Genomic DNA, 16,012 nt, shown 5'->3' with positions numbered 1-16,012 from the left:
AAAAAAAAAAAAAAAAAAAAAAAAAAAAAAAAAAAAAGAAAGGCACTGCAATTTAATCAACTGAATTTATTAATATAGGTACAATGAACACATTTTTTAAAGTTAATACACTAGTTCAAGCTGCTGGATCGTATTGTTTTCTTTTCTTTATTTTTATTATTTTTTTTTACTTTAAGTTCTGGGATACATGTGCAAAATGTGCAGGTTTGTTACATGGATATACACGTGCAATGGTGGTTTACTGCACCTATCAACCCATCATCTAGGTTTTAAGACCCATATACATTAGGTATTTGTCCTAATGCTCTCCCTACCCTTGCCCTCCACCCCCCAACAGGCCCCAGTGTGTGATGTTCCCCTCCATGTGTTCTCATTGTTCAACTCCCACTTATGAGTGAGAACACGCAGTGTTTGGTTTTCTGTTCTTGTGTTAGTTTGCTGAGAATGATGGCTTCTAGCTTCATTCATGTCCCTACAAAGGACATGACCTCATTCTTTTTGATGGCTGCATAGTGTTCCATGGTGTATATGTGCCACATTTTCTTTATCCAGTCTATCATTGATGGGCATTTGGGTTGGTTTCTTTCCTAACTGACTTACTTCTACATTCAACATTGGCCACAGGAAATAAAGTTGACATTCCATAAATTTCTTGGAATGTTATTAAGAAAGTCATCCAGAGACACTGAAAGACTGTTGAAGTGAATTTTATCATCCACTGACCCTCATACCCAACTATGACCTCTGAAAGGATCCTCAAAATACTCCCATTACTAAAGCCTTCAAAAATATATTGGTGAAAGAAATCCCAGCATCTTTATAAAGTGTCCAAGTTGTTCTCTGTAGGTGAGAGATGCTGAGGTTGAAATGAGCTCAGTGATTTCAACATGGGTTGAAAGATTCAAGGTGGAACTTCACCACCAGATATAAGGTATACATTATTACCAAAATAGATTACTTGGGTCAGTATGGTAATTAGAATGATCTCACTCAAAAGCCGCAGTTCTCAAACCATAAACTAAGATGCCCAAAGCTCTGCAGCAAAGTCACAGAAGTGGCCCAATATCTTGTAAATGTTCAAGGAAAACACAGTGAAATATACTGCATGTACCACTAGCTCAAGATAGTTACAATTTCCACTTTAGACCATGCTACATTCCTTTCAGTAACATCATATCTTTGAAAAACAGGGTTTTGGTGGCTGCTGTGGTAAAAAGCAGATACTGACATGAAAATTAATGTTGAATAGAAAACGAGGGTGGTAGTTTTAATGTGATTCCCAGATTTAAAAAGTTAAGTAGTGCCTAACAGGTATATATATTCCACAAGTAAGAAATTAAAATTATTTAAAGATAAAACAAAAATGTACTCTTTTCCTTCAATCTGTGTGTCCTGTGTTCTTCATGTACACATCCCTTTGGTAAGTAGTTGAAGTTATTTAAGAATAAAACGAAAATATTTTTTGTCCATTTTATGCATATTTCTTTTATATAATCAACAAGTTATTAGGACATAAATATATATGAAGTTGTTTTAGCCCAACTACTTAATAAATGGAACTTTTGGTTACTTAATTTGACCCAGAGGCACCAAAAAAAATTACTGAGACACTACGGACACTAAGACTGAGAAAGTTTAGAAATCTCTATCCACAGAGATCTTCATTACTGTTACTAAGACCAAACAACTTTATTTTCTTTTTAATTTCATTTTATTTTATTTTAAGTTCTGGAATACACGTTCAGGACTTGCAAGTCTGTTACATAGGTAAACGTGTGCCATGGTGGTTTGCTGCACAGATCAACACAACACCTGCACACATTAAACCCTGCACACATTAGATATTTATTCTGATACTCTCCCCACCTTTACCCACCCCTCCCCACTCCAACAGACCCCAGTGTGTGTTGTTCCCCTTTCTGGGTCTATGTGTTCTCATTGTTCAGCTCCCACTTATAAGTGAAAACATGTGGTGTTTGGTTTTCTGTTTTTGTGTTAGTTTGCTGAGGATAATGGCTTCCAGCTATATTCATGTCCCTGCAAAGGACACAATTTCTTTCCTTTTTATGGTTGTATAGTATTCCATGGTGTATATGTGCTACATTTTCTTTATTCAGTCTATCATTGATGGGGATTTGGGTTGATTCCATGTCTTTGCTATTTTAAATAGTGTTGCAATGAACATACATGTACCTGTATCTTCATAATAGAATGATTTATATTCCTTTGGGTATATACCCAGTAATGGCACTCCTGGGTCAAATGGTATTTCTGGTTCTAGGTCTTTGATAAATCACCACACTGTCTTCCACAATGGTTGAACTAATTTACATTCCCACAAACACTGTAAAAGTGTTCCTGTTTCTCCACAGCTTCGCCAGCATCTTTTGTGTCTTGACTTTTTAATAATCACCATACTGACTGGAGTGAGATGGCATCTCAATGTAGTTTTGATGCTCATTTCTCTAATGATCAGTGATGTTGAGCTTTTTTTCATATGTTTGTTGGCTACATAGTAGACACAATAAAAAACAATAAAGGGAATATCACCACTGACCCCACAGAAGTACAAAACAACCATTAGAGGATACAATAAACACCTCTAAGCAAATAAACTAGAAAATCTAGAAGAAATGAACACATAAATTCTGGACACATATACTCTTCCAAGATTGAACCAGGAAGAAGTTGAATCCCTGGATAGACCAATAACAGATTCTGAAACCAAAAAAAAAAAAAAAACCCAGGAACAGACAGATTTACAGCTGTATTCTACAAGAGGTACAAAGAGGAGTTGATACCATTTCTTCTGAAACTATTCCAAATAATTGAAAAGGAAAGACTCCTTCCTAACTCATTTTATGAGGCCAGCATCATCTTGATATCAAAACCTGGCAGAAATACAACAACAAAAAATAAAACTTCAGACCAATATCCCTGATGAACACTGATGTAAAAGTTCTCAATAAAATACTGGCAAACCAAATCCAGCAGTGCATCAAAAAGCTTATCCACCACAGTCAAGCTGGCTTCATTCCCTGGATGCAAGGTTGGTCCAACATATGCAAATCAATAAATGTGATTCATCACATAAACAGAACTAAAGACAAAAATCACATGATCATCTCAATAGATGAAGAAAAGGCCTTTGATAAAATTCAACATCCCTTCATGTTAAAAAGAAACTCTCAGTAAACTAGGTATTGATGGAGCATACCTCAAAATAATAAGAGCCATTTATGACAGGCCCATAGCCAATATCATACTGAATGGGCAAAAGCTGGAAGCATTCCCCTTGAAAACAGGCACAAGACAAGGATGCCCTTTCTCACCACTCCATTTCAACATAGTTTTGGAAGTTCTGGCCAGGGAAATAAGGAAAGAGAAAGATATTCAAATAGGAACAGAGGAAGTTAAACTGTCTCTGTTTGCAGATGACATGATCCTACATCTAGAAAACCCCATTGACTCAGCCCAAAAGCTTCTTAAGCAACTTCAGCAAAGCAACTAAGCAACTTCAGCAAAGTCTCAGGATACAAAATCAATATGCAGAAACCACAATCATTTCTATACACCAACAACAGACAAACAGAGAGCCAAATCATGAATGAACTTCCATTCACTATTGCTACAAAGAGAATAAAATACCTAGGAATAAAGCTAACAAGGAAAGGGAAGGACCTCTTCAAGGAGAACTATAAACCACTGCTCAAGGAAATCAGAGAGCACACAAACAAATGGAAAAACATTTCATCCTCATGGATAGGAAGAATCAATATTGTGAAATTGCTCTATTGCCCAGCAGATTCAATGCTATTCCCATTAAACTACCATTGACATTCTTCACAGAATTAGAAAAAACTACTTTAAAATTCAAGTGGAACCAAAAAATAGTCCACAGAGCCAAGACACTCCTAAGCAAAAATAACAAAGCTGGAGGCATCAGAATACCCCACTTCAAACTATACTACAAGGCTACAGTAACCAAAACAGCATGGTAATGGTACAAAAACAGACACATAGACCAATGGAACAGAATAGAGGTCTCAGAAATAAGAAACACATCCACAATAAACATCTGATCTTTGACATACCTGACAAAAGCAATGGGGAAAGGATTTCCTATTTAATAAATGGTGCTGGGAGAACTGGCTAGGCATATGAAGAAAATAGAAACTGGACCTCTTCCTTATACCTTACACAAAAATTAACTCAAGATATATTAAAGACTTAAATGTAAAAGCCAAAGCTATAAAAATCCTAGAAGAAAATCTAGGCAATATCATTCAGGACATAGGCACGGACAAATATTTCATGATGAAAATGTCAAAAGCAATGACAGCAAAAGCAAAAATTGACCAAAGGAATCTAATTAAACTAAAGAGCTTCTGCACAGCAAAAGAAACGATCATCAGAGTAAAGAGACAACCTACAGAATGGGAGAAAAATTTTGCAATCTATCCATCTGACAAAGGGCTAATATCTAGAATCTACAGGGAACTTAAACAAATTCACAAGAAAAAAAACAACCCCATTAAAACACGGGCAAAGGACATAAACAGACACTTCTCAAAACAACTTGATTTTATTACATTAAAAGAAACTTCTAGGTCTAGTAAATAGGGGCTAGACTTGGTACTTGTTGAACCCTTGAATTTTGGAGGCAATATATACCACATTTACACTTGTGTCTGTGACCCAGTGTTAAATGAGACACAGGTCAAGAGACGACTCTTTGGCTGGTCTAGGATATTGTATAAATAGATCTATCACTCTGCCCTTATATGACAAAAAAAAAAAAAACTTATGGGAATCACAACACCTGCAGTAGACTGGAATATTGTATGTATCCTGAGGGAAATCAAAACAGGAGAATCACACTAAAGATATCTAGAGTTTTGAAGTAAAGCTGATCCCTCTTCACTTTCTAAAACAGGTAATTATTCTGCTTTTAAAAACATCATTTGTTTTGTAACTAGGTCCTGTCCAGGAATCTTTTAGGCATAATTAACTTTAGCCTTGGTCAAGACTGGCAATACTCCAAAAGCACCTGACAAAAGCAAACTCAAAAATTCTCTAAGGAGACATACCTTCAAATCAGGTTCTACAAAATTCTCACAACTGAAGCCCCACTGAATAGGAGCTTACAATCCAAAGTTACAAAATAGATGGGGAATTTCACCATGAGCCAGAGAAAGCAGACATAAAAATATTAGGATTATACCCCCCACCAGTTTATAATTGAACAATAAGACAGAGGCTACCAAATAAAAATGTTTAAAATGACTACAGAAAGAAAAACTAAATATATATACATATATATATACACACTAAATATAGAACAGGAAGTTTTGGAGGGAAAATACCTGAAATGAAAACTATATCCATTGAAATTGCAATAGTAGATGTGTTAAGTTGGAATGTAGATAAAAGCATAAGGAAAATTAATTAACTGGAACATATATCTTTAAAAAATTACCAAGAATGCTGTATTGACAGGTAAATAGATGGAAAATATGAATGAGAAATAAAGAGACATGGAGGATAAAATGAGAAGACTTAACACATATCTGAAAAAGTTTTCTGAAGGAGATAAGTTATTGGAAGAGGTAATATCTGAAATTTTTAGCCTTGATAAAAGAATTGTGAAATTTCAAAACCAAACAGTCCTAAGTAGGATAAAAAAATAAGCTCACACCTAGACAACATAGTAAAATGGTAGAACAGTGAGATATAAAGAAAATATTACAGACATCTGGAGAGAAGCAGCACATTATCTACAAAGAAATAATGCATAGTCTGGGTCTGGTCTCGATACATTCAATGGTAACAATAGAAATCAAAAAATACCTTTTTTCTCACTTGGACCCGGCAGAATGGTTCCCCCAAAGAAGGGTGGCGAGAAGAAAAAGGGCCGTTCTGCCATCAACAAGGTGGTGACCCGAGAATACACCATCAACATTGACAAGCGCATCCATGGAGTGGGCTTCAAGAAGCGTGCCCCTCGGGCACTCAAAGAGATTCGGAAATTTGCCATGAAGGAGATGGGAACTCCAGATGTACGCATTGATACCAGGCTCAACAAAGCTGTCTGGGCCAAAGGAATAAGGAATGTCCCATACCGAATCCGTGTGCAGCTGTCCAGAAAACGTAATGAGGATGAAGATTCACCAAATAAGCTCTATACTTTGGTTACCTATGTACCTGTTACCACTTTCAAAAATCTACAGACAGTCAATGTGGATGAGAACTAATCGCTGATCATCAAATATATCAAATAAAGTTATAAAATTGAAAAAAAAATACCTAGGAATCCAACTTACAAGGGATGTCAAGGACCTCTTCAAGGAGAACTACAAACCACTGCTCAGTGAAATCAAAGAGGACACAAACAAATGGAAGAACATACCATGCTCATGGATAGGAAGAATCAATATCGTGAAAATGGCCATACTGCCCAAGGTTATTTATAGATTCAATGCCATCCCCATCAAGCTACCAATGAGTTTCTTCACAGAATTGGAAAAAACTGCTTTAAAGTTCATATGGAACCAAAAAAGAGCCCGCATTGCCAAGACAATCCTAAGTCAAAAGGACAAAGCTGGAGGCGTCACGCTACCTGACTTCAAACTATACTACAAGGCTACAGTAACCAAAACAGCATGGTACTGGTACCAAAACAGAGATATAGACCAATGGAACAGAACAGAGTCCTCAGAAATAATACCACACATCTACAGCCATCTGATCTTTGACAAACCTGAGAGAAACAAGAAATGGGGAAAGGATTCCCTATTTAATAAATGGTGCTGGGAAAATTGGCTAGCCATAAGTAGAAAGCTGAAACTGGATCCTTTCCTTACTCCTTATACGAAGATTAATTCAAGATGGATTAGAGACTTAAATGTTAGACCTAATACCATAAAAACCCTAGAAGAAAATCTAGGTAGTACCATTCAGGACATAGGCATGGGCAAGGACTTCATGTCTAAAACACCAAAAGCAACGGCAGCAAAAGCCAAAATTGACAAATGGGATCTAATTAAACTAAAGAGCTTCTGCACAGCAAAAGAAACTACCATCAGAGTGAACAGGCAACCTACAGAATGGGAGAAAATTTTTGCAATCTACTCATCTGACAAAGGGCTAATATCCAGAATCTACAAAGAACTCAAACAAATATACAAGAAAAAAACAAACAACCCCATCAAAAAGTGGGCAAAGGATATGAACAGACATTTCTCAAAAGAAGACATTCATACAGCCAACAGACACATGAAAAAATGCTCATCATCACTCGCCATCAGAGAAATGCAAATCAAAACCACAATGAGATACCATCTCACACCAGTTAGAATGGCAATCATTAAAAAGTCAGGAAACAACAGGTGTTGGAGAGGATGTGGAGAAATAGGAACACTTTTACACTGTTGGTGGGATTGTAAACTAGTTCAACCATTATGGAAAACAGTATGGCAATTCCTCAAGGATCTAGAACTAGATGTACCATATGACCCAGCCATCCCACTACTGGGTATATACCCAAAGGATTATAAATTATTCTACTACAAAGACACATGCACACGTATGTTTATTGCGGCACTATTCACAATAGCAAAGACTTGGAATCAACCCAAATGTCCATCTGTGACAGACTGGATTAAGAAAATGTGGCACATATACACCATGGAATACTATGCAGCCATAAAAAAGGATGAGTTTGCGTCCTTTGTAGGGACATGGATGCAGCTGGAAACCATCATTCTTAGCAAACTATCACAAGAACAGAAAACCAAACACCGCATGTTCTCACTCATAGGTGGGAACTGAACAATGAGATCACTTGGACTCGGGAAGGGGAACATCACACACTGGGGCCTATCATGGGGAGGGGGGAGGGGGGAGGGATTGCATTGGGAGTTATACATGATATAAATAATGAATTGATGGGTGCTGACGAGTTGATGGGTGCAGCACACCAACATGGCACAAGTATACATATGTAACAAGCCTGCACGTTATGCACATGTACCCTAGAACTTAAAGTATAATAAAAAAAAATCAAAAAATAATGAAACAATATATTCAGTGCTGAGATAAAGTAACTCTCAATTTGCTGTTGACAGAATTCCATGTCCAGTTAAACTACCATTTAAGAATGATAATGAATTAAATGTTTTCAGATCCATATTGTATGAGTTTACCATTAACAGATACTTACTAGTGAACTTGGAAGTATCTGCCTTAGTAAGAAAGAATCTCAATCTATAAAGAAGGAAGTGTGAGCAAAGAGACTGAAAAAAATCAGTAATTCCAAGCAAACTGCCAAATGTTATAATATAATCACAATAGTTATTACCTTAAGAAGTACAAAAACAAGTTCAAACTAAAATAAGTAAGGTTGACATTTAAGATAGAATGATGGTGATTAGAGTTCCAGTGTTTCAGGGCTCCTGTATTTTTCCAATGGAGGGAAGAGAGAGTGATTAATTATATACTTTGTTAAAGAAAGTTTGCATATTAGAATTTTAAGAGAAACACAAAAAGACAAGAAACTGAATGCATAACTGTAAAATTACTAGGGTTGGAAGAGGTTATAAGATGCTTAATGCATGACTGCAGTAGACCAAGTGGCCACAGAAATTGATATATTCATAATGAACTGGATGTTTCTAATCCACCTATCATTAAGTTGAGCATACCCACAGGCAGTCCATCATCTAGTGGAAGTAAACATATTCAAGATCTGACCGTTGCAGTTCCCAGGTTGGACAAGCAAGTAGCTCACACTCCTAACATGTCTACTCCAGCCACACAGTGACATTCTACCTTCTCCCACATCCATAGCCTTATAAAACGTTGTCTAGGACCGTATTTTGAGTCTTATTTACAGAAGGCTTATCATGACATAGATAGAAATGCACTTTTACAATGCAACAGTGGTGGCTCTGAAAGACAGTGAAAACTAAAATTCTTCCAGTGGGACAAATGTGAAATGCTTTAATTTGTGATCAGGATGAAAGGAGAAATGTTCTTAGGTAAACATCTACATCTACTAGCAGGTTCCTTAAAGAAGCAAAACAGGAAAATTGTTGACAAAGAGTCTTAGAGAAGAGCTATGTATACAAACTTTTGGCAATGGTCCCAGAGTATACTTGTGTCTCATGTGATGTAAGTACTCAAACAAAATTCTCCTCCATGGAGAATATTCTTCAAATCAAGTAAGATGATCCATTTGTTGTTGTTGTTGTTTTGTTTCAAATGAGTACTGACCTTTAATCAAAGAACTATAAATTCCCGGATAGTCTTGGAAGCAAGACCGCTCAGTATTTGGAAACGCCTGTATTTGACTTTTCTTCCTCCTTTGCAACTGTGCAAGGTTTCTGTCTGGGTTTCTTCAGAAGACCTCTGCCTCCTTGTCCTGGCATTATGGAGACTCAGGCCCTAATGAAATGTATTTAAGAGGTTTTAAATAATTAAATAATGCCAAGCAGATGGTGATCAGCTCAGGGCAGATATGCTACAAAAAGCCAACTGAGGTCCCTCCAAGCTCATGGATGGAGCAAGGCTGACACTTCCCAATGGGCCTCGGGTTTCTCCACATGCTGTGCAGAGCCCACGGTGAAGTTGCTAAGGCTCTCCATTCATCTGCAGAAGCACACTCTTTTTTGCACAGCTGGAAGACTGTGCTTACGGTCTTTAATCTCTCTGAAAAGCATCCAATTTAGGAATTTTTGCAGTAATCATTTCAGAGTAATGAAAAATGGACGGAACAATAGAACATTTCAAATGTGATATGAGCACTCTGTGCACTTCTCTCTAATGTATGTTTAAAAAGATGTGTTAGTCATCCTGAGGAACCCTCTTTTGTCTCCTCACACAATCAAATTGCGCCTGCATGTGGACCACAAACATCATAATACAGTTAATTTACCCAATGTACTCATTTCTCCCTCATAACAATGCCCATAAGATAGCATTCAATTTTGTTTTAAAGTTTTAAAGTTTCCTCACATACAAGATTGGGCTGGAATGAACATTTTTTCACCTTGCAGTGTTGCAAAGCACCATGGTAGAGGCTAATGTGTGCCATTTTGCCTGGTTCAAGTCTTTTTTTTTTAACTTTTAAATTTCCACAGGTTTTGCAGAAACTGGTGGTATTTGGTTTGATGAGTAAGTTCTTTAGTGGTGATTTGTGGGATTTTGGTGCATTCATCACCAGAGCAGTATACACTGAATGCAATTTGTAGTCTTTTATCCCTCACCCACCTCCCGCCCTTTCCCATGCATCCCCAAAGTCCATTGTTTCATTCTTATGACTTTGCATCTTCATTGCTTAGCTCCCACTTAAGAGTGAGAACATAACAAAGTTTGGTTTTCCATTACTGAGTTATTTCACTTAGAATAATAGTCTGCAATTCCATCCAGGTTGGTGTGAATGCCATTAATTCATTCATTTTTATGGCTGAGTAGTATTCCATGGTATGTATATAACCACAGTTTCTTTATCCACTCATTGATTGATGTACATTTGGGCTGGTTCCATATCTTTGCAATTGTGAATTGTGCTGCTATAAGCATATGTGTGCAAGTGTCTTTTTTGTATAATGACTTATTTTCCTCTGGGTAGACACCCAGTAGTAGGATTGTTGTTTCAATTAGTATTTCTACTTTTAGTTCCTTAAGGAATCTTCACACTGTTTTCTATAGTGATTGTACTAGTTTACACCCACCAGCAGGGTAGAAGTGTTCCCTTTTCACCACATCCATGCCAACATCCATCATTTTTTTATTTTTTTATTATGGCCATTCTTGCAAGAGTAAGGTAGTATTGCATTGTGGTTTTGATTTGCATTTCTCTGATCATTAGTGATGTTGAGCATTTTTTCATGTTTGTTGGCCATTAGTACGTCTTCTTTTGAGAATTGCCTATTCATGTTCCTTAGCCCACTTTTTGATGGGATTGTTTGTTTTTTCTTGCTAATTTGCTTGAGTTCCTTATAGATTCTGGATATTAGTCCTTTGTCAGATGTATACATTGTGAAGATTTTCTCCCACTCTGTGGGTTGTCTGTTTACTCTGCTGACTGTTCCTTTTGCCATGCAGAAGTTATTTAGTTTAATTAAGTCCTACCTATTTATCTTTGTTTTTGTTGCATTTGCTTTTGGGTTCTTGGTCATGAAGTCTTTGCCTAGGCTGATATCTAGAAGGGTTTTTCCAATGTTATCTTCTAGAATTTTTATAGTTTCAGGTCTTAGATTTAAGTTCTTGATCCATCTTGAGTTGATTTTTGTATAAGATGAGATATAAGGATCCAGTTTCATTCTCCTACATGTAGCTTGCCAATTATCCCAGTACCTTTCATTGAATAAGGCGTCCTCTCCCCACTTTATGTTTTTGTTTGCTTCTTGAAGATCAGTTATCTGTAAGTATTTGGGTTTATTTCTGGGTTCTCTATTCTATTCCACTGGTCTATGTGCCTATTTAAATACCAGTACCATACTGTTTGGGTGACTATAGCCTTAAAGTATAGTTTGAAATCAGGTAATGTGATGCCTCCAGATTTGTTCTTTTTGCTTAGTTTTGCTTTGGCTATGTGGGCCCTTTTTGGGTTCCATGTGAATTTTGTTTTTTTTTTTCTAGTTCTGTGAAGAATGATGGTGGCCTTTTGATACAAATTGCATTGAATTTGTAGATTGTTTTTTGGCAGTATGGTCATTTTCACAATATTGAGTCTACCCATCTATGAGCATGGGATGTGTTTCCATTTTTTTGTGTGTCATCTATGATTTCTTTCAGCAGTGTTTCATAGTTATCCTTTAGAGGTCTTTCATCTCCTTGGCTAGGTATATTTGTAAGTTTTTTTTTTTTTTTTTTTTGCAGCTATTGTAAAAGGATTTGAGTTCTTAATTTGATTCTCAGCTGGGTCACTGGTGGTGTATAGCAGAGCTACTGATTTGTGTATGTTAATTTTTTATCCTGAAACTTCGTCAAATTCATTTATCAGTTCTAGGAGCTTTTGGGAGGAGTCTTTAGCATTTTCTGGGTATCCAATTGTATCATCAGCAAACAGCAACAGTTTGATTTTCTCTTTACTGATTTGGATGCCCTTTCTTTCTTTCTCTTGTCTGATTGCTCTGGGTAGGACTTTCAGTACTATGCTGAATAGAAGTGGTAAGACTGGGAATCCTGTCTTGTTCTAGTTCTCAGAGGGAATACTTTCAAATTTTCCCATTCATTATTTATGTTGGCTGTGGACTTGTCATAGATGGCTTTTATTATACTGTGGTATGTCGCCTGTTTGCCAATTTTGCTAGGGTTTTAATCATGAAGGGATGCTGGATTTTGCCAAGTGTTTTTTCTGTGTCTATTGAGATGATCACGTGATTTTTGTTTTTACTTTTGTTTATTTATTTGTTTATTGACTTGTATGTGTTAAACCACCCCTGCAACCCTAATATGAAACCCGCTTGATCATGATATATTATCTTTCTGATATGATGTTGGATTTGGTTAGCTAGTATTTTGTTAAGGATTTTTGCATCAATATTCATCAGGAATATTGGTCTGTAGTTTTCTTTTTTCTTTTTCTTTTTTTTTTTTTGTTATGTCCTTTCCTGGTTTTGGTAACAGGGTAACATTGGCTTCATAGAATGATTTGGGGAGGATTCCCTCTTTCTCTATCTTGTGGAATACCATCAACAGGATTGGTACCCATTCTTCTTTGAATGTATGATAGAATTCAGCTGTGAATTTGTCTGGTCTTGGACTTTTTTTGTTGTTGGTAATTTTTTTATTACCATTTCAATCTCACTTGCTGTTATTAATTTGTTCAGGGTTTTTAATTCTATCTGATTTAAGTTAGGAGGGCTGTATCTTTCCAGGAATTTACCCGTCTTCTTTTGGTTTTCTAGTTTATGCACATAAAGGTGTTCATAGTAGCCTTGAATGACCTTTGTCTTTCTGTGGTGTTGGTTGTACTAGCTCCTGTTTTGTTTCTAATTGAGCTTATTTGGATCTTCTATCCTCTTTTCTTGGTTAATCTCACTAACGGTCTACCAATTTTATTTATATTTCCAAAGAACCAGCCTTTTTTTGTTGTTTATCTTTTGTATTGTGTTTGTTTGCTTGTTTCAGTTTCATTTGGCTCTTCTCTGATCTTGGTTATTTCTTTTCTTTGCTAGGTTTGGGTTTGGTTTGTTCTTGTTTCTCTATTTCCTTTAAGTATGACCTTGGATTACCTATTGGTGCTCTTTCAGACTTTTTGATGAAGGCATTTAAGGCTATCAACTTTCCTCTTAGCAATCACCTTTGCTGTATGTCAGAGGTTTTGATAGATTGTGTCATGGTTATTGTTCAGTTCAAATAATTTTCTAATTTCCATCTTGATTTCACTGTTGACCCAATGATCATTCAGGAACAAGTTACTTAATTTCCATGTATTTGCATGGTTTTGAAGGTTCCTTTTGGAGTTGATTTCCAATTTTATTCCACTGTGGTCTGAGAGAGAACTTGATATCATTTCAATTTTCTTAAATTTATTGAGACTTTGTGGCCTATCATATGGTCTATCTTGGAGAAAGTTCCACGTGCCGATGAGTAGAATGTATATTCTGTGGTTGTTGGATAGAATATTCTGTAAATATCTGTTAAGTCCATTTGTTCCAGGGTACAGTTGAAATCCATTATTTCTTTGTTGACTTTGTGTCTTGATGACCTGTCCAGTGCTGTCAGTGGAGTATTGAAGTCCCCCATTATTATTGTGTTGCTGTCTATCTCATTTCTTAGGTCTAGTAGTAATTGTTTTACATATTTGGGAGCTCCAGTATTAGGTGCATATATATTTAGGACAGTGATATTTTCCTATTGGACAAGGCCTTTTATCATATAATCTCCCTCTTTGTCTTTTTTAACTGCTGTTGCTTTAAAGTTTGTTTTGTCTGATATAAGAATAGCTACCCCTGCTTGCTTTTGGGGTTCATTTTCATGGAATGTCTTTTTCCACCCCTTTACCTTAAGTTTTTTGTGAGTCCTTATGTGTTAGGTGAGTCTCTTGGATGATGCATAATTTAAGTATCAGTTAGTCTCCTTCTACAACCACCCTAGAGTTTGTTCAGTGGTCTTAAAAAAGCAAACTAGCCATAGTGACTGACTTAGAAGCAAGGCAAAAATGTCTGCAACAGGGACTTCTTATGGAATCTGACACAGCTACTACCACAGCTGAAAATCCAATTTGCCAATTACTATGTTTAGCCCCAATACCCAATATGGTCTCATACAACAAGCACCACTCCACTAGCTGGTAGCAAGTTGATTACATTGAATACCATTCTGCATGGATAGGGAAAAAATTTATCCTCACTAGCATAGAGTTGTTATCTATTTAGATTTGTTTTCCCTGCCTACCAAACTTTTGCCAGCACCAATGTGGACCCACTGAATGTTAATAGAAAATTACAATAATCACATAAAGACAGTATCACAGGGGAATAAAGGTTAGGGTCTCATCACCAGATAAAATCCCTACCCAACTGCGGGTCTGGCTAGATGCAAAGGAAAATGGAATAGGTAGTCAGTAATAGAAATCACGGATAAGTTGCCACTTATTTCTGATTGTCCATGAAAATCACTGACACGTAAATAATGCAGTCTTGTGTTGGTGTGGTCTTGCCAGCCAAAATGATTTCATTGGGTTTTTCCCTCAGAAGCTTACATTATAAAAATAATATGGTCCCTTCGTGTTCCAGGTGCTTTGGGAGCTGGGTGTTAAAGTGCAGACATGGCCAAGTCCAAGAACCACACCACACACAACCATTCCTGAAAATGGCACAGAAATGGCATCAAGAAACCCTGATCGCAAAATATGAATCTCTTAAGGGGTGGACCCCAAGTTCCTGAGGAACATGGACTTTTCCAAGAAGTGCAACAAGAAGGGCCTAAAGAAGATGCAGGCTAACAATGCCAAGGCCATGAGTGCACTTGCTGAGGCTATCAAGGCCCTCATTAAGCCAAAGGAGTTTAAGCCCAAGATGCCAAAGGGTGTCAGCCACAAGCTCAATCAACTTGCCTACATTACCCACGCCAAGCTTGGGAAGCATACTTGGACCCTCATTGCCAAGGGGCTCAGGTTGTGTGGGCCAAAGGCCAAAGCCAAGGATCAAACCAAGGCCCAGGCTGCAGCTCCAGCTTCAGTTCCAGCTCAGGCTCCCAAAGATGCCCAGGCCCCTACAAAGACTTCAGAGTAGAGATCTCTGTCTGCCAACATGAAGACAGAAGGATTGGTGTGACCCACCCTGGGCTGCCGTCAGCATGGGGCTGGTGCCTTCCTGTGTAATTTGTACAAATAAACCTGAGGCAGGAAAATAATAATAATAATAATATGTTTTTTCCTCAATTAAAAACTTAAGTTTCAATAGTGATTATACTTTTTCAAATTTTTACATGCTGCCCCCAAAACACTTATATGCCTCCCTGGTGAGAGACTAAGAATGAGTACTTCAGATCAATGCATGGGACTCTACAGTTAGGGTCAAGTTAATTCTCTTGTGGGCTACAGACTCCTAGAAGTACAGCTCTTAGGAGTGTACAGACTGCTCATAAATCAGTTAGTCTATTATTGTAGCACTCAATGGGCATAAGTTTCCTGAGTGCTCTCAAAACCATTAACACATTATTCGAGTCATCATGAAGGTGTTCTATCCAAAGCCCTAGCATTTCTTTCTATCTTTAAGGTCAGTCACTTACAAAAAGAGATATTCAAGGTGAGACCATGTCACCTTAAGAAAATATACACACAGATTCCCATAAGGCAAATAATATGATTTTAAAAAACAAAACACTGAAGTGCTGTTTGATATCTAATTTGAAACTGCATTATGTTAGCAATTACATGAGTGGGGGTTCTTCCAGTAATTTTTCCATGTGATTGTCCTGACTGTTAGATTCAAAATGACCTTCATACAAAGACAGATAATATCGCAAGCTAATGAGGAGAGGCAGTCCTGTGTAGGCA

At 37.1% G+C, this 16,012-nt stretch overlaps 2 pseudogenes across 1 annotated transcript; both read left to right on the top strand.

Moving 5' to 3' along the window:
* The first annotated feature begins 5,852 nt into the window (after positions 1 to 5,852).
* On the top strand, positions 5,853 to 6,303 carry LOC108526729 (60S ribosomal protein L31 pseudogene; annotated as a pseudogene). Its single transcript, XR_001884595.1, has one exon. The product of XR_001884595.1 is annotated as a 60S ribosomal protein L31 pseudogene (transcript).
* An 8,476-nt stretch (positions 6,304 to 14,779) lies between these two features.
* Positions 14,780 to 15,348, top strand: LOC108526728 (60S ribosomal protein L29 pseudogene; annotated as a pseudogene).
* The last annotated feature ends 664 nt before the right edge of the window (positions 15,349 to 16,012 follow it).

The sequence above is a fragment of the Rhinopithecus bieti genome, unplaced genomic scaffold, assembly GCF_001698545.2.
Source record: "Rhinopithecus bieti isolate Rb0 unplaced genomic scaffold, ASM169854v2 scaffold_3763, whole genome shotgun sequence".
Lineage (NCBI taxonomy): Eukaryota > Metazoa > Chordata > Mammalia > Primates > Cercopithecidae > Rhinopithecus > Rhinopithecus bieti.
This window is presented reverse-complemented; position numbering and strand designations above follow the sequence as displayed.